General features: G+C 43.6%; 1 protein-coding gene and 1 long non-coding RNA gene across 2 annotated transcripts in view; one reads left to right on the forward strand and one right to left on the reverse strand.

The window, feature by feature from the left end:
• The window catches only part of HS3ST6 (heparan sulfate-glucosamine 3-sulfotransferase 6), a 121,018-nt gene that overhangs the window by 97,495 nt on the left and 6,186 nt on the right, over positions 1-17,337 (forward strand). The window lies entirely within an intron of this gene.
• Positions 13,929-17,337, reverse strand: part of LOC143924884 (uncharacterized) — a 34,447-nt gene continuing 31,038 nt past the window's right edge. Inside the window, exon 4 of the long non-coding RNA XR_013261919.1 lies at positions 13,929-14,197. This is a non-coding gene — a long non-coding RNA (uncharacterized LOC143924884). The remainder of the gene's footprint in view (positions 14,198-17,337) is intronic.

The raw sequence follows: 17,337 nt of genomic DNA on the forward strand, positions 1-17,337 counted from the left end.
AGAGATTACTGTGGATATGACCTCAGGGGGGCATGATATACATATCAATGCTGCCGGACGCCGCTATTTACATATGAATGCCGCAGCGATTTACATGCGAATACCGGTAATTTACATGTTAACACAGGGTCTGCAGGAGCAGCACTTCACACCGAGATATTGGGACACAGCCCAGGACTAAAACCTCAAGGGACAAGGGAATTTAAACCAGGATAGTTGGCAAGCTGCTTTGGGCCCCACAACAATCACAGGGCCTAGGGCATCTGCCCCTTTTGCCCTGCCTTAAAAACGGCCCTGGCTGTAACATAACAAAATGTGGAAAAAGTGAACCGGATGCTTTTTAAGGGTTGTGAGTCAGGTGAACCTGAGCTCACTTCACCCAATCATGTGCGAGATTTGGGGAAGAAAAACAGGATTTTTTTTTCTTTGTAGGTTGAACTGGATGGACTTGTGTCTTTTTTCAACCAAACTAAATACAGTATGTAACTAATACATATGCTAGCACATCACTGGATATTCAAAATGAATGCAAGATGAAAAAAAATCATCAAAGGCCCATTTACATTTTTTTGCGTTGTGGCAATGCGCAACAGTGCAAGTTAAATGCGTTGCTGCATTACATTGTTATTCATTTTGAAAGGTCTCCAATACACTAAAGAAAGCACCATAGCGCATTGCGGTACATTGTGTTAAAAATGTTCAGGTCAATTTTGAGTTCAAATTTTAGGTTCTTATGGTGCCCTTTATTTTTATTGCACGTTAATGCACCACAAAAATGTTAATAGGCCTTAATGCCCCACTTGAGGTTGCTTTTATTTTACCCAAACTGATGCCCCCCTCGCACTGCATGGGATAAAAGCTTGTTTGGCTGGAGGAGAAGGAATATGTCACTTCACTTCACTGTCTGGCTGGTTGTAGCTCTCTGACATCATCAGGTACAAGTCAGGACCAGCAGTCCTAGATTGTACAGGAAAACAATGAAGACATGCCCACATTTTCAGACAGCAGAGGAGAACTCTGGCTGGTGGGGAAGTGTTTAATAACAGGTAAGTATTGATACTTACAGTATCCCCTCCAACCTGAAAGAGGATTAACCCCATGGAGTGTGATGGGGTGACCCCACTGCCTAGGTGAGTATAACAGTCCAGAGTGGATCCTTAAATTTATTTTATGTAGCACCCTCTAGTGTGTGTTAGAAGTAGTGCACGTTGTGTTAGAGTAGGTACATTTTAGTTAGCTCAGGGCTAAGCCAGAGCTGTGGAATCTGGGTCGGGGTTCAGTGACTCAGGGCTGGATGACTCATCCTGACAGCTCCTCTGGTGCCTCCCCCTGTTTCTGGGACTTTGGAGAATGTTCTAGAGCTAGTGAGTGGAGGTCAACCACTTCAGCCCCGGAAGGTTTTACCCCCTTCCTGACCAGAGCACTTTTTACAATTTGGCTCTGCGTCGTTTTAACTGGTAACTGCGTGGTCATGCAATGCTGTACCAAAACAAAATTTGCATCTTTTTTTCCCCACAAAAAGAGATGTATTTTAAAGAGGGATTCCACCAAAAAAAAAAATATTAAAAGCCAGCAGCTATAAATACTACAGCTGCTGACTTTTAATAAATGGACACTCACCTGTCCCGGGTTCCAGCGATGCCGGCAGCCGAGGCCGATCGATCGCTCGGCTCTCGGCTGCTGCCGCCACCATTCTAGGTGAGGGAATCAGGAAGTGAAGCGAATCGGCTTCACTTCCTGGTTCCCTACTGCACATGCGCGAGTCGCGCAGCGCAATAGGAAATCTCCGCGCTGTCACTGGGACCCGTGTGTGTCCCAGCAGACAGCGCGGCAGGGCAGGAAATGGCGTAGACTACCACGGGAGTCTATGCCCGGAAGTGGGTGTAAATACCTGTCTTTGACAGGTATCTCCACCCCCCTCCCCCCTGAAAGGTGTCAATTGTGACACCGGAGGGGGGGAGGGATCCGATCAGAGGAGGTTCCACTTTTGGGTGGAATCCCGCTTTAATGCTATTTAATCACCTCTGTGGTTTTTAATTTTTGCGCTATACACACAAAAAAAAATATATTTGTTTACTTTTTGCTGCAATAAATATCCCCAAAAATGTTTTTAAAAAACAAATTTCTTCATCAGTTTAGGCTAATATATATTCTTTTACATATCTTTGGTAAAAAAAAAAATCGCAATAAGCGTATATTGATTGCATGCGCAAAAGTTATAGCGTCTACAAACTATGGGAAAGATTTATGGCATTTTTATGGCATTTTTATTATTTTTCATTTTTCCACTAGTAATGGTGGTGATCCAAGATGGATTTTTAGCAGTATTGCAACATTATGGTTGGCAGATCGGACACTTTTGACACATTTTTGGGACCATTGACATTTATACAGTGATCAGTGCTATAAAAATGCACTGATTACTGTGTAAATAACACTGGTAGGACTGAGTAGGAGAGGAGACATTTCGCTGTTTCTACTTACTAGGAACAAATGACATGTCTCCTCTCCTCTGACAGCACAGGGATTTGTGTGTTTATACACACAAATCCCTGTGCTGGCACTCGTGCAAGCTTTCGCGCATGGCCGGTGGCAATCACGACCGCTGGCCACGTGCATCGAGTCCTCCACCATGCAGCGTGTGTGTTTGCGCATGCAGTGGTGCCATTGTGCTGCAGTATATGTACGCGAGCCGGTTGGGAACCAGTTAAAGCGGTTCTATACCCGCTAATGTGTTGGATTTTTTTTGCCACCTGCAAAGGAAAAGGTGCATACTAGCTCATTATGAAATACTTACCTTAGAACGAGGCCCCGACATCTGGCCCGATCCACGCCGAGGGAGTTGACATGTTCCCTCTGCGTTTCTTCCGGGTATCGAGGCTCCAGCGCTGTGAGTGGCTGGAGCCGCGACATCGTCACTCCCGCGCGTGTGCGTGGGAGATTTGATCCCGGCAGGGTCCGCCGTCTGGCGGGCTTTCAGCCGAGAATCCCCTTGTGCGCATGCGCAGCTTTAAGAACAGGTGCCTGGATTATTTATGAGGTCTTGGCCAATCCCCAGTAGTGTGCTTGCATGGTGCAGAGTTTACCTCATAGATAGGCATGAGCCATGCCAGCAGGGCAGTCTGGTGGAAGGCTGTCAGTGGCCCTAAGTGGTGCCTCCTAGGTCGGGGGGGGGAGGCTTGACTGTGGGCCAGGGCTCAGGTGCTGGAATGATCCTGCTACAACACACATTAAGGAAGCCCTTCCTGGAGGCACGGGAGCAAGAGAGAGACAGTGTGAGTAGGTCAGCACTGCTGGGGACTAATAAAGGGGGAGACTGCTACATGTAGTGAGTTCTCCCTGAAGACAGCGGTGTTTCTAAGTCTTCATCCCTCCCCAGGAGATCTCCTGAGAATCAGCCGGATGGGCTAGTGAAGAGTCAATCTGGAGGACTTGTGTGGAGTGTTAGCCTGGAGCAGCCTTTTTCAACCTTTTCAACACAGAGGAACCCTTGAAATAATTCTCCGGTCTTGGGGAACTCCTGCTAAAAATTTGAAATCTACAACTCATGATACATTAGTGTGATGATCAGTGGGAAGAATGGTCCTTACACTTGTGGTCATTGGGAAGAATTACCGCCTTAAATATAGCTAAAAAAGATCAATGGTGTCAGTAGGCAGAATTTGCCCAATGCTGAAGGAACCCCTAGCCACCTTTGAAGGAACCCTAGGGTTTCACGGAACCCTGGTTGAGAATCACTGGCCTGGAGGGTTAGTGAAAGAGACAGCTCCAGCCAGGTGGGTTGGCAGTGTCTGAAGAGGTGGTGCTGAGATCAGTAGCCACAGGGAAGAAGTACAAACTGTTCACTGTAATTTTTTCTACACCACATCGGACTAATGCCGCGTACACAAGACCGGACTTTTCAAGGGACTAGGTCCGACGGACGTTCGGCGGAGTTCTGACGGAGTTCTGACGGACTTTCCGAATGAACAGACTTGGCCACACACAATCACACCAAAGTTTGACGGATTTGAACGTGATGACATACGACCGGACTAGAATAAGGAAGTTCATAGCCAATAGCTGCCCTCGCGACGGTTTTTGTCCGTCGGACTAGCATACACAAGAGCGGATTTCTCGGTAGGAACTGGGTCCGGCGGAGTTCCGGTGGAAAAATGTAAAACATGTTCTATTTCTAAAGTTCGCCGGATTTTTGGCAAGCAAAGGTCCGATGGAGCCCACACAAGATCGAATTGTCCGACGGACTCGTTCCGTCAGACCTTTGCTGTCAAAAAGTCCGGTCGTGTGTACGTGGCATAAGAGTTCCTTCCTGTAAGGGGCCATTCCTGGATCTCATTGAGAGCCTGTCATATCAACCAACAGTGATTAGCTTTAGCCAGCAAGCAAAAGTGTGAGTGAGAGCAAAGGAGACTTTATATAGGAAGATGTCCCTGAAGTTGTTGAAGTTTTGCTGAAGTCAAGCAGGAATCTCATAACTTCCCATCCCTATCCTAGTCATTAAAAAAGTAATGGGCCGTTCTCTGACTCTGCCTGTGAAAATTCAGTATCCCTGGCTGTGTAGGAGTGGGGAAACAAGTTCATCTGCGGCTTCTTAGAAGGTACGCTACATTTACATGTCATACTTCCCAACATTTTGAGATAATAATGATGGCCACTTACGACCAAACTTATGTAGGCATAGGACACGCCCCCGCCACATCCCCTTAAAGGAGAATTAACCAAAAAAAAGGTTAATTAAATCCACAAGGGCTTTTTTTTTACCACTACTATTCCTTTATATTTTTTTAAAATTTTATATTTTTTTAAAATTTATATTTTTTTAAAATTTACAAATGCAGCAATTTAGAATTTGGATGAAAAGTTTAGCGCTGGGAAACACTTTTTGAAAGTGTATTTTATATACAACTGTATAGATCAGACCAAAATGAGGGACAAATGAGGAGGAACGACGGACAGAGGGACATTGCTCCAAATCAGGGACAGTCCCTCGAAATCAGGGACAGTTGGGAGCTATGACATGCAACTAGTATATGTACCTAAATATATCTTGATGTTAGCTTCCTGTAATGCTCTGCACAGGATCGCTCGCAGAAGGAGGGGCCAATAATGGGCTCTGTTGATTGGCCCAGTGCTGTCAATCTAACATTGTTGAGTCGCAGGCAGGGGTGTGTACTGGACCAGGCGGCATTTCCTAATTGCAGCGGAGGTCAATGCCCCCTCCCCGTGCTGTTTGGCAGGGGTGCTTGAATCACAAGATTGACAGAACAGAAGTACAAATTCTATGAAAGGGAATGAAGACCACATTTATAGATTTCAGAGTGTGTATTATAATGCTTGCTTGTAGTTCTCTTTACACAGGTAATGTCTTTAGACATTTCCCAAATGTATTTCTGCTTGTCGGGGAGCGCATTTTTATTTTTGGCTTTCCTTCAATTTATTTTTTCTTTCTTTGATTCCCATATCTCCTTTCATTAACCCAATCAGAAAGTTGTCTGTCCTATGCGGTAATGAGGACGTGTGATGTGCAGTCATCTGTTTTATGTGTGAGAGTAATAGCATTACCTTGGAAAATCTATTCCTCCAATTTAAAGTTAAAAACAGGATACTCGTTCAATTGCTCTCTGCACACATTGTAACTCTTGTTTAAGAGAAGATGTCAGCAGCCAGTGTGCCCAGTTTCCTTGGGCACCTTAAAGAGACCCTGTTGGTGGACCTATCTTCCCATGTGATTAACCACTTCAATACCGGGCACTTTCACCCCCTTTCTGCCCAGGACATTTTTTTTTTATTCATACATTTTGTCCAAAATTTATTTTGCTTCTTTTCTTTGGTAAAAAATAACCCAAATCAGTGTATGTTATTTAGTCTGTAGGAAAGTTATAGAGTCCACAAACTATGGTATATATCTGAAAATTGATCAATCCTGATGTACTGAGGGGCTATGTCAATTCTTGAACAAAAATGACAGGACAGTACACATATCCCCCCAAATCGCCCTTTTTGATAAATACACAGTCCAAGGTATTTAGTAAGAGGCATTGCGAGTTTTTTGAATTTCTAATTTTTTGTCATAATCTTTTGAAAAATTAAGAAATGAAACAAATAAATAAAAAAAATCACTTTTTTTTTTCATACTGTCACCAGTGCAATACAGGGTCATCATATGGTGGTGATCAGGGGCACTGACTGGTGACAGTATGTAAAAATATATATATTTTGTTTATTTTTCTTTTTTTTTTCAGTTTTCTTTTTCAATTTTTTTTAAAGATTTTTTTTACACACTGTGACCAGTGCAATATAATTTTACCATAATAATATTGTACTACTCTTTGGAAGTGATCAGGATTTTTTTTTTTTACACATTATGATTACTTATAGCAGTGAATTTCTATTAGCAAGCATTTTACTGAATGAAACTGGTTCATTCAGTTTGTTTTGTTGTGATTAGCTGTGATTAGCTAGAGATAATCACATGGTACAGATGGGCTGGGATTGGCCCTGTCTATGCCATGTGATCACTGTGACCAATCACAGTTTGCAACACAATTGTACACAATGGATTGCATGAAAGGAAGCCATCTATTGTATACAACTGGAATGTAATCTGCTGTGATTTGTCACAGCCATCGCTTGGTACTGGCAGCGAGCTAATACACTGATTAGTCATCGGCTGTCGGTGACAGCTGCAGTGCGCTTTTTAAAGTAGTACATGCACTACTATTGCTGTAGCGCGATTTGAAACCATTCCTGTGCGATTCCTGGTTGTGGATTTGACATATTTTTGTATATTGTTTACTTGTAAAATGCTCCATTATATAGTCATCCTTGAGACTGCTTCTGGGTGCTTCCATTTTGAATGTGATGTCAGCAGCTCCAGCAGACTTAGAGCAGTCACTCAAGTGATACTCTATAGTATTTTTCCTTGCTTCTCCCCTGGGAACTACATTAAAGATTATGTAGGCAGGTGAGGGGAGGGTGGAGGAACTAGGCCAGCACAGAGAGTAATTAGAAGGGCACAAAAGAGGAAGGGTCTATGACATACAAGAAGGGGGGGGGGCTGTACTAGGCAATTGATTTGTCAACCAGGCCATGCCCACAACGTGTTTCACTCTGCCCCCTGGAGCTTTATCATGGAGAATTCCCATGATTAAGCTCTGAGCGGTGGAGTGAAATGCGTTTGAGGCGTGTCCTGGTTGGAGCCAGACCGAAGTTGTCACTCTGACATTCTGATACTACTGAGGGATGTGCAGCTTTAGGGATCACCTACTCCCTTTCCCTTTGGTTTCACTCAGAGTTCCTATTGGAAGCCCAACTCTGTCCCCACCTAAGAACTCAGTTACCCCCTCTCTTGAGGACCCTCCGACAGTATGTTTTGTTTTTCTTTCTTCTTTTCCCATACTTATCTTTTCAGAAGTCTTCAAGCTGGTCACGTAATTTGCAAGGTCCTCTTTCTCTTTGCCTCTTTTCTGGTGATAGGCCTTCTCTGCACATTATACAACGAGTTCAGGGCATTATTGTGAAGCCCCCTAGGAAGGGTGTCCATGTTGACCTGCACTCACATTATGTTTTCAGTCTTCCTAGCTGAATGAGCCTGGGCATTACTCTTCCTGAGATACCAAAGGCATCTTGTGGCAGAGAAGAGGTACTGCAGGTGACAGCATTAGAGAGAAAGTGAGTATTGCAGCTAGAACTGCGTACTTTTTTGGAATCCAGGTGGGGCGCCATTTTCAAAATAGCCTAGAATTGGTCTTTAAGAGGAAAAAAAACACACTCTGGAAAAAGATGTTTTTTTTCAAATGGAGTATATCTCACAATAATGTGATTACGAATGGTTTGCTAGATATTTTAAGTAGGGCACATTAGTGTATATACCTATAGTACAAATAACGCAAGCTATAGTAGAAAGCTCACCAAACACTAAATGGGCTTTTGTTATTCAACCAAATGATTTCCTTGTTAATATTTTAGGCGGTTTTGCCTTTTCTGGCACGTCCTGGCTTTCTATAAACATCCCCGTATAAGTTAATAGGTTTCCTATATCCTGTTCCCGTGTCGCTGGTAGAACGGACTGTGTAATAAAAGACTGACTTCCACCCGGATCCAGTTTCTGCGCCCGTCCTTGTTGGCACCAACTACAATCTGGATGTATTGAGTTACCAGTAAAGGAGAAACATATAAAGCACAGAGATTATTCCTAGTAGAGTGAAGGGTTTTATAAGAACGGTGTTTGAAAATAGGACAGAAATTGGGAGTTGTTGGAGAAGATTGCTGTTGGGCTCCTGGGGACATTTGGTGGGGTGCCACAATAGCGGTAATGGTAGATGTTTTTTTTTTATTCAGCTGACGGAAAAATAATTGTAGATGCTGGTGTAGCTGAAGAACCATAAACACCAGAGAGGAGACATAGTGCTCCATGTAACTGCTTTCACAGCTGTTCTATAAACTGCTACAACGCCCCAGTAAAAGTCTACTGGGCCGGTTATCCTGCTTAACCATTTGACATGAAAGACACTTCTAAATCTCTTTCAATTTTAAAGACTCAATAGGGGTATTTATAATGTAATGTTTTTAGAACAATTCTATAATATTAATCTACAGTATGTCCATGCATTATAAAATAAATTCAAGCCCTTCAAATAGAATGTGGTAAACCAGCTGGTATACCTCTGTGTTTGTCAGCTACTTTGCTTTTTTTCAGGCTGGTATTATCAATCCATTAAAGTAAATCTAAAGTCAGAAAAGCCCAACTGTGACCCCCCTGACCCCCCCATATATCTACTCCCATCCCTGCCTTGTGGCCACCATTGTCACCACAGTCTACACCAGTGATTCCCAAACGGTGTGACATGTGAAATTTGTAGGTGTGCCGTGGGAGTTTTAAAATATATTTAAAATTGATAGCTTTTTAAAACCTTGAACATATCGAAAAATTAAATAGTAAATCAATGTCGCAAAAGTTTAAAAAATAACATATAAAAAAACGCAATCTCTGTCATTTTGTCAAGTTTGAGAAACACTGGTCTACACTCAAGACTGATGATATCTTGTGGCAAAGAAGAGATACTGTGCGGGATAGCTTCAGATTGAAGGTGAGCATGCAGGGGGACCCCATTACAGATTAAAAGTGAACATGTAGGCAGGTGCAGTCTATTTTCTCCTCTACAGATGGTGCTTGTCCATAGCAGCATTGCAGGTGGAGGAGGAAGTCCAGCGGAGCCTCATTCCTCTATGATCTCCTCAGTCACAGAGAGGCATCATCTGATTGGATGCTGGCATCACATGTGACTTTGCAGCCATCTTGGGTCAGGCAGAGTCTATATAGGACCCTGGCTCATGGGTTTGACACGCATTTCACGTGTGGATAGTGTAGGGACAGGTCACCCATCTGTCAGGACAGTACATAGCAACAGCGAGAGGTCCTAGATGAGTAGGAAAAGTGCAGGGACACGCTATTCTTTCTGGAAGCTTCCCGACTTGGGTAAGGCTGAATTCTGCCTCTCAAGACAGACGTTGTTGGCACAACTGAGACCTACTGTACTACTCATCGCTGTACATCCCGTGATTGCAACCGAATGAGTTGTCTTCCCACCGGGCTTGTTGTGCATTACTGAAGTCCAATTTTAATACATTTCTGTTTTCTGCTAACTGGACTGAGTGTTTACTCCCGCCGCGCCACACTGCACCTCCCCACAAACCGATAAATCTACAACTGAAGTATGTAGTATACGTACAGTATGTATATACTGTATATCCGTTTAGTCACATCTGAATCTTTGCTATTCTAGGTGTCATCTCTGTGGGCACCATACCCGATACACTTGAAAGTCATTCTCCATAGAAATTTCTTGGCAAATGTTTTACAGGGTAGGTCACCAGATCTTTCCTCAAACCTCCCCAATTACATGACTTGGGACTGGCATTCAGAATGTGATAAAACATGTTCATAGCCGAATTGTACCCACATAGTAGGGCCAATTTAAACAAGAGACAATTACCTTACCAGGCATGTCTTTGGAGTGTGGAAGGAAATACATATGAACACAGGGAAGACATGTAAACGCCATGCATATAGTATCCTGGCTGAGATATGAACCAAGGGCCCTATTGCTGCAAAGTATAGATGCTAACCTATAATGCAAACATTTGGAACATATGGCACTTTGTTGCTGCACAGATAGGGCATTAATGTATCGTTTTTAAAGTAGAACTATACTCCTCACATTAAAGGACATGTGCCAGTGTACCTTATAATAGTAATACTGCATGCATAGTTTTGCGCAACAATTTCTCAGAAACCTTATTTTATGCACCAATTAGTGCTGCCTGTGCCCCACAATATGCTGAAGCTCCATAAGTCTAAAGCTTGATCTTGTTCTTGTGCACTGCCAATCTCAGGCCGCGTACACACGCGCGGACTGTTCGCCCAACTTTGTCCGCTGAACAGTGTTTGGGCGGACAGTCCGCTCGTGTGTGGGCTTTCAGCGGACAGTTTCAGCGGACAGTTTGACGAACAAGGTTTTACGGAATTTCCGAAAAACTGTCCGCTGAAACCTTGTTTCAGCGAACAGTCCGCTCGTGTGTAGGCTTGTTCGTCAAACTAAGTTCCGCGCATGCTCAGAAAGGATTTACACGCCGAAAGTTATAATGCAGTGTATAGGACGTCGTATTTTTCGTCCCGTCGTACGTGCCGTTCACGTCATCGCGCACGGTTTCAGCAAACTGTTCGTTCGTCGTGTGTGGCCATGTCCGTCCATGCTAATTTTGAGCGGACTGTTTGCCGAAACTGTTGGACGGACAAAGTTGGGCGAACAGTCCGCGCGTGTGTACGCGGCCTCAAACTACACATCACGCGATGCATTGCACTGGTGTTATTCAGTATGCATGCATGCCTGATATTTTTGATATCTTTTAGAAAAGACAAAAGAAGAAGATGAGCATAAATGTGAGTCTCTGTGTGGGCGAGGCTGTCAGCCACCTTGCTGATATACATTCAGAGGCTGGCATTTGCTGAGTGGCAATGTTTTATTGTAGTCCCATGGGAGAGCGCGCAGGGGAGGGTGGTTGGGATAACTGTACAGGTAGACCACAGACGGTGATCCTGGCCATCCTCCTACAGGAAGTGCAGGATTTTAGTAATTAAGTATTTTTACAGAAAAAAATTAGGGAAAGTCAGATACACGTACAAGTAGATCCTGCAATTACCTGTATATTGATTTTTGTAATATGGGTTTAGCAACCATTTGAAGGTTTAGGTTTGCATTGGTCCAGCTTGGAGCAACCTAAGTATGTATATGCCGTACCTGTGTGGAAGCTGGAAACCACTATAGTAGCCACCGCTACTCCAGTGATCTCCTCCAGCTTCTGGGTCTTGTGCTGAGCTCCAACATTGTCAAAAAGGATGAGCCGAACACCCCCCGGTTCGGTTCGCACCAGAACCTGCGAACAGACCTGAACTTCATGTAAACTTCAGAATCCTATTAAAGTCTATGGGACTCGAACGCTCAAAATCTAAAGTGCTAATTTTAAAGGCTAATATGCAAGTTATTGTCCTAAAAAGTGTTTGGAGACCTGGGTCCTGCCCCAGGGGACATTTATCAATGCAAAAAAAAGTTTTAAAAAATATGTTTTTTCGGGAGCACTGATTTTAATAATGCTTAAAGTGAAACAATAAAAGTGTAATATTCCTTTAAATTTCGTACCTCGAGGGTGTCTATAGTATTCCTGTGAAGGGGTGCATGTTTCCCGCGCTTAGAACTGTCCCTGCACAAAGTGTAATTTCTGCAGGAAAAAAGTCATTTAAAATCACTCACGGCTATAATGAATTGTCGGCTCCCCATAATACAGAGAAGTCATTGAAAGTCATTGATAAAAAAAAAAAAAGCGTGGGGTTCTCCCAAATTCAATTACCGGGCCCTTCAGGTCTGGTATGGATATTAAGGGGAACCCCGTGTCAAATTAAAGAAAAAATGACATGGGATTCCCCCTAAATATCCATACCAGACCCTTCAGGTCTGGTATGGATTTTAAGGGGAACTCCATGCCAATTTTTTTTACAAAAATGTCGTGGAGTTCCCCCTAAAAATCCATACCAGACCCTTTATCCGAGCAGGCAACCTGGCAGGTCGCAGGAAAAGAGGGGGGGACGAGAGAGCGACCCCCCCTCCTGAACTGTACCAGGCCACATGCCCTCAACATTGGGAGGATGTTTTGGGGGTCACAGACCCCTCAAAGCACCTTGTTCCCATGTTGATGAGGATAAGGGCCCCATCCCCACAACCCTGGCCGGTGGTTGTGGGGGTCTGCAGGCGGGGGGCTTATCAGAATCTGGAAGCCCCCTTTAACAAAGGGACCCCCAGATCCCGCCCCCCCTGTTTGAAATGGTAAGGGGGTACAAAAGTACCCCTATCATTTCAAAAAGAAAGTGTAAAAGAATGTTAAAAAAGACAAACACACTTTTGAAAAAGTCCTTTATTAAAAATAAAAAAAATAAAAAAAGATTCCAGCGGGGGTAATCCACTCTTGCTATCCAGTGACGGATGATCATTTCTCCGGGGTCCAGCGATGGCTGATCTGATCCAGTGACGGGTGATCTCTCCCTCCAGTCCAGCGCAGCGCAGTCCATCCATCCTCTGTCTCCACTGGCGGAGACACTGCGGGGATCCCGGCAGCCTGACATTTCTTATATGAGGAGGGAGGGGCCATGAGTCACCTGACCCCGCCCCCTCTGACGCAGGGGGGAAATCCTGGCTTCCCCAATGACGTGTGGGTGACCCCGCCCCCCTCTGATTTAACGGAAACCTGCGGGACAGTCATGGTTTTCAGTAAACTGTCCTGAGGTGGCCGTGTTCGGGCTGAGTTTTGGAAATTAGAGCTGCGGGAACAGCAGCAGCCCCGTCTGCTCTCTCTTCCTGCGGCTGCACCATCCCCCACTGCTCTGCCTCTCTTTAGACCTCTCCTGGCCCTCCCATCCACCACAATTCCCTACCCCTGCAGCACTGATCCCCCTGTGGCTCCCCTGCTGCTGGCTTCTCCTCCTCTCTCTTCCTGCTGGATTCAACTGCTGCAGGGGAGCCACAGGAAGATTGAGCTTAGTAATTTAAAGCCCCCACTGCTGTTCTGATCCTCCTTCCTGTATTTGAACCTCCAATGGTGCAAATCGCCCGCCGTGTGCCCCAACCTAGGGGTGGGAGATTGGTGCAGTCTTCAGGATGGAGAGTGGAGGGGGGAGGGGCTGCTAAACAAGTCATTGGGGTTTTCTTCAAAAAGTATGAGAGATCCTGCTGCAGTGCATTACGTAATTACAAAAATTCCACTCTCTATACATCCTAAGGATATGACATTTAGCAGCCATGAATATGGAAATGTTTGACCAGTGTAGAACCAGCCAAGTTATTCCTCAATAAAAAGTCAGATGGATGACTTTGTGAAGTTCTGAAAGTTCCTTCCTAGTTTCCCTGGCGGAGTCTAGTCGGTAGGATTTCGGTTCTCTCAGTGGTGTAAGCCTTAATGTCATCCTTGCTACAGGTTGTGCTCTCTTTAGTATCAGATACCTGTAGGCGATGTTTAACATTCCAAAAGAGAATTCTAAGGTCGCTCAAAATTAGCTGCACTTTTAATTAAAGTTACGAGAACACAAGGGAAATGCTGCATAATGCAAGGCTCGGGGTTTAATGTCCGTGGCGTCTCAGGTACAAATGAACATTATCAATAATTAAGGAAGGCAATATAGGGGAGAGCTTGATGAAAACTGGTCTAGAGAAGGTTAGTAAAGTCAGTAAAAAAAGACTATTTCTCAAGATGTATGATTTAATAAAGTACAAAGATGGGTAGTTACTAGTCCCACTTAACACCACCAATGTAGAACACAAACCAAGGAACAATGGGATCTTATAACTGCAACCTCCATAGAACAACTCAACACATTCAAATACTCATAAAAAGTATTTATTGACAAAAAAAGTAAACATCTCCATTAAATATAGTACTTATAGCTGGTTGTATGCCATTCCTAGTGTGTAATACATAATATGCACAGGTACAGAATATCTCTGATTACTTGCCCAAGAATATTTAAGACTGTTCACTATACACATATGTAAAGTAAATATCAATAACAGCATTAATTATTAAAATTCTGTTCCGGGAATATCACAGCTCAACGCGTTTTGCAATTAGCTTCAGCAGGTGTCCAGAGGTACTGTTGAATAAAACAAACACAATAAACTTGCCTAGTGTGTAATATGGCAGAGCTCTGCAAATCTAAGGACTGGATGGACAGAAATACAATTCCTTTAGGTAGGGAGTAATTTAACCACTTCCCGTCCTTGCCGCCATTTTGAAAAAGGCCTGGCAGGAAGTAGTAAAATTACTTAGATAAACTTGCTTAGACTTTCGTTGTTCCGGGTGGATGTCAACTGACATCCTCCCAGAACGCGCCTCGCATGCGGCTGTGATCTGTCACTGGCTGTGTCCACCGGACACAAGCGATGACAGATCACTGTGCCGGCCTGCTGCTGGTACCATGTGATCGCTGTTACCAATCGCGTAAACAATGTCATGTCATGTGTACAACTGGGTTGCTAGCTGTGATTGGTCACAGTGATCACATGGTACAGACAGGGCCAATCACAGACCATCTTTACCATGTGATTAGCTTTAATCACAACAATACTCACTGAATGAATCCGTTTCATTCCGTAAAAATAGTTGCGTATACCAATGAAATTAATTAAAATAAAAAGTCCTGATCACTTTCCTAGAGTGGTACAGTGTTACTATGGTAACACTCTATACTGTCACCAATCATTTATATAATAACTCTGTGCTGCACTAGTGACAGTATGTAAAACAAAAAAATAAATAAATGCGAATTTCTTTTTTTTTAAATGTCTTCATTTTCCAAAAAATCATGACAAAAAATGACAACTTTAAAAAACTTGCCATGCCTCTTATTAAATACCCTGGACTAACCACTTTCTAAAAATAAGTCATTTGGGGGACATTTGTACTGTCCTACTGTATTTGTGCCACAAAAAATGACATAGGCCAGGTGTAGGCAACCTCTGCCCTCTCATGGGACTTGTAGTTTCAAAACAGCTGGAGGGCCGAGGTTGCCTACCCCTGACATAGGCCATCATTACATCAGGATTGATCAATTTTTAGATATACAGTATATACCATAGTTTGTGGACTAACGTTCGTACAGACTAAATAATATATACTGATTTGGGTTATTTTCACGAAATGTAGCAGAATACATTTTGGCCTACGTTTATGAAGAAAGATTATATATTTGCAAAATGTTATAACAGAAACAAAGAAAAAAAATGTTTTTCCTAAATTTATTTAGCAAAAAATAAATAGGATGGTAGGCCATCCGGGAACATTGTGACCAGGAGCTGAGGCTAGTAGCCCAGCGGCGGCAACCAACACAGGCACCATCCAGGGAGACACAGAATCATAGGGCACTCATGTGGGAATAGGTGATGGGTGAACCAACCAGGTGGGGTATCTGGGGAAAAAAGTAATAACTGATTGGTAATAACTGATTGGTGACTGTGTTGGTTAAGGGAAATATGAAGGGTGGAAAAACAAAAATGGAAACGAATCAAAAAAATATAAAAGAATATCGGGGTAAATGAGGGAATATTACCAGGCCGTAATTTCATTTAAAGTCACAAATAAAACCCCCCTTTGCTTTTTTTAGTACCATATGGGTACAGTGTTGCATGACGGCGGAATTGTTATTCAAAGTGTGATAGCGCTGAAACCTGAAAATTGGCCTGGACATGAAGGGGGTAAAAGTGCACTTCAATCCTGTATTTAAGTGCTTAACTGTCATTATAGAAACAAAAACAGAAAAGTCACGGCAAAAAAATGATCAAGGGATCTATTAAGTCTGCCTCTTTTTAAATTTTTTTATGTTTTTTTTACCTCGTTACCTTTTTTTTTTCAAAAATTCATTCAAAATGTTTATAATAAAAGTTTCAGAATTTATGGCAGGTAGTAAAAAGGGAAGAGAGACTTGCGTAGAACAGGGGATAACAGTGCAGTGTTGGTACATCTTGATATAGAGGTTCTTCACCCTAAAAACAAAAAAGACTGTAGCTGCTACCTTTTAAAAAAAAAAGACGCTAACCTTTCCAAGAATGCAGCTCCATCCTAAACCCGAGCCAGTTCTTCTCTGGTCCCCAGCGCTGGCATGTTAACTGTGGGCAGCCAGGTGTGACTTCACAGCCGGCTGCCCACTGCCCTTTGTGAATGGTCCCATAGCCTTCTGGAGCCTGTGATGTGTCCCAGAAGGCTGTGGACAAAGAGAGGGGAAGGAGAATTCTGGTACATCTGTTGCGGCGATCCAACAGAAGCGGGTACCTGTCAGGTACCCAATCCCCTCCCCCATTCCCCCCAAAATTTTTTCCAAAAGGTAGTGGCTGGGGGTCGGAGGACGAAAATCAGAACTTACCCTGTTGGGTGAGGTTCTGCTTTAATGAGAAGTATGGAATGGAAAGGTAAGTAAAAAGAAGGCAGATTAGGGTCAGGCAAATGATGAGATAAGAGGTAAGATGGGAAGGGCTAGGAGTAGGTGCACACCCTGGGGACAGTAGTCAGAAAAAAAAGGTAATCTGTCCAGGGCCGCTGATAGGGCAGTACAACCAGCCCTGTTGTACCGGGCCTGGCCAGCAGGGGGGGCCCGAGCAGCTTTTAACCTCTAACTAAAAAAAAAAAAAAAAAAAGAAAAAAAAAGCTAAATAACTATATTAACCCGCACCCACTTGATTACTAAGGTATATAAGGAATATATATTCATTTCCTGGGCCCCATCAGGTTACCAGAGGGGCCCAGGAGGTGAAAGCAGAAGAGGGGCTTTTTCCATTTTCGGGTGCAGGGATACAATTGCATGCTGTTCTCAGTATACCTGCACAAACTAAAGTTCTTCCTGCTCACTGTATGCCTCTCCGGTGGATGGATATTATTGTTATACAGCTCCCTTCATTCAGTAAGTGCTGCAGCTTGAGGGACTTATCACTGAGGTGGCTGAGACAGACAGAGCAGCAGGAATAATCTGGACAACGGCAGTGGTACACAGGCAAGCAGTCCCCTGCACACACACACACACACTGACAGGTCACACTATTGTATAATGTGCAGTCCCCAGACTTTGTGTGCTCATGGTCATTATCATTATGATGATCAGGGCACATGACTGTGTGGTGCTGACTTTCCTGATATATGGCTGTACTGTGTGTTACAGACTATAACTCAGCACAGCCATAACAAAGTCAGCACCACACAGTCATGTTACACTGACAGAGCCATACATCATCAGCACATAGTGAG

This window comes from Lithobates pipiens, unplaced genomic scaffold, assembly GCF_037356315.1.
Source record: "Lithobates pipiens isolate NorthernLeopardFrog02 unplaced genomic scaffold, aLitPip1_a1.2 Scaffold_22, whole genome shotgun sequence".
In the NCBI taxonomy this organism is placed as follows: Eukaryota; Metazoa; Chordata; class Amphibia; order Anura; family Ranidae; genus Lithobates; species Lithobates pipiens.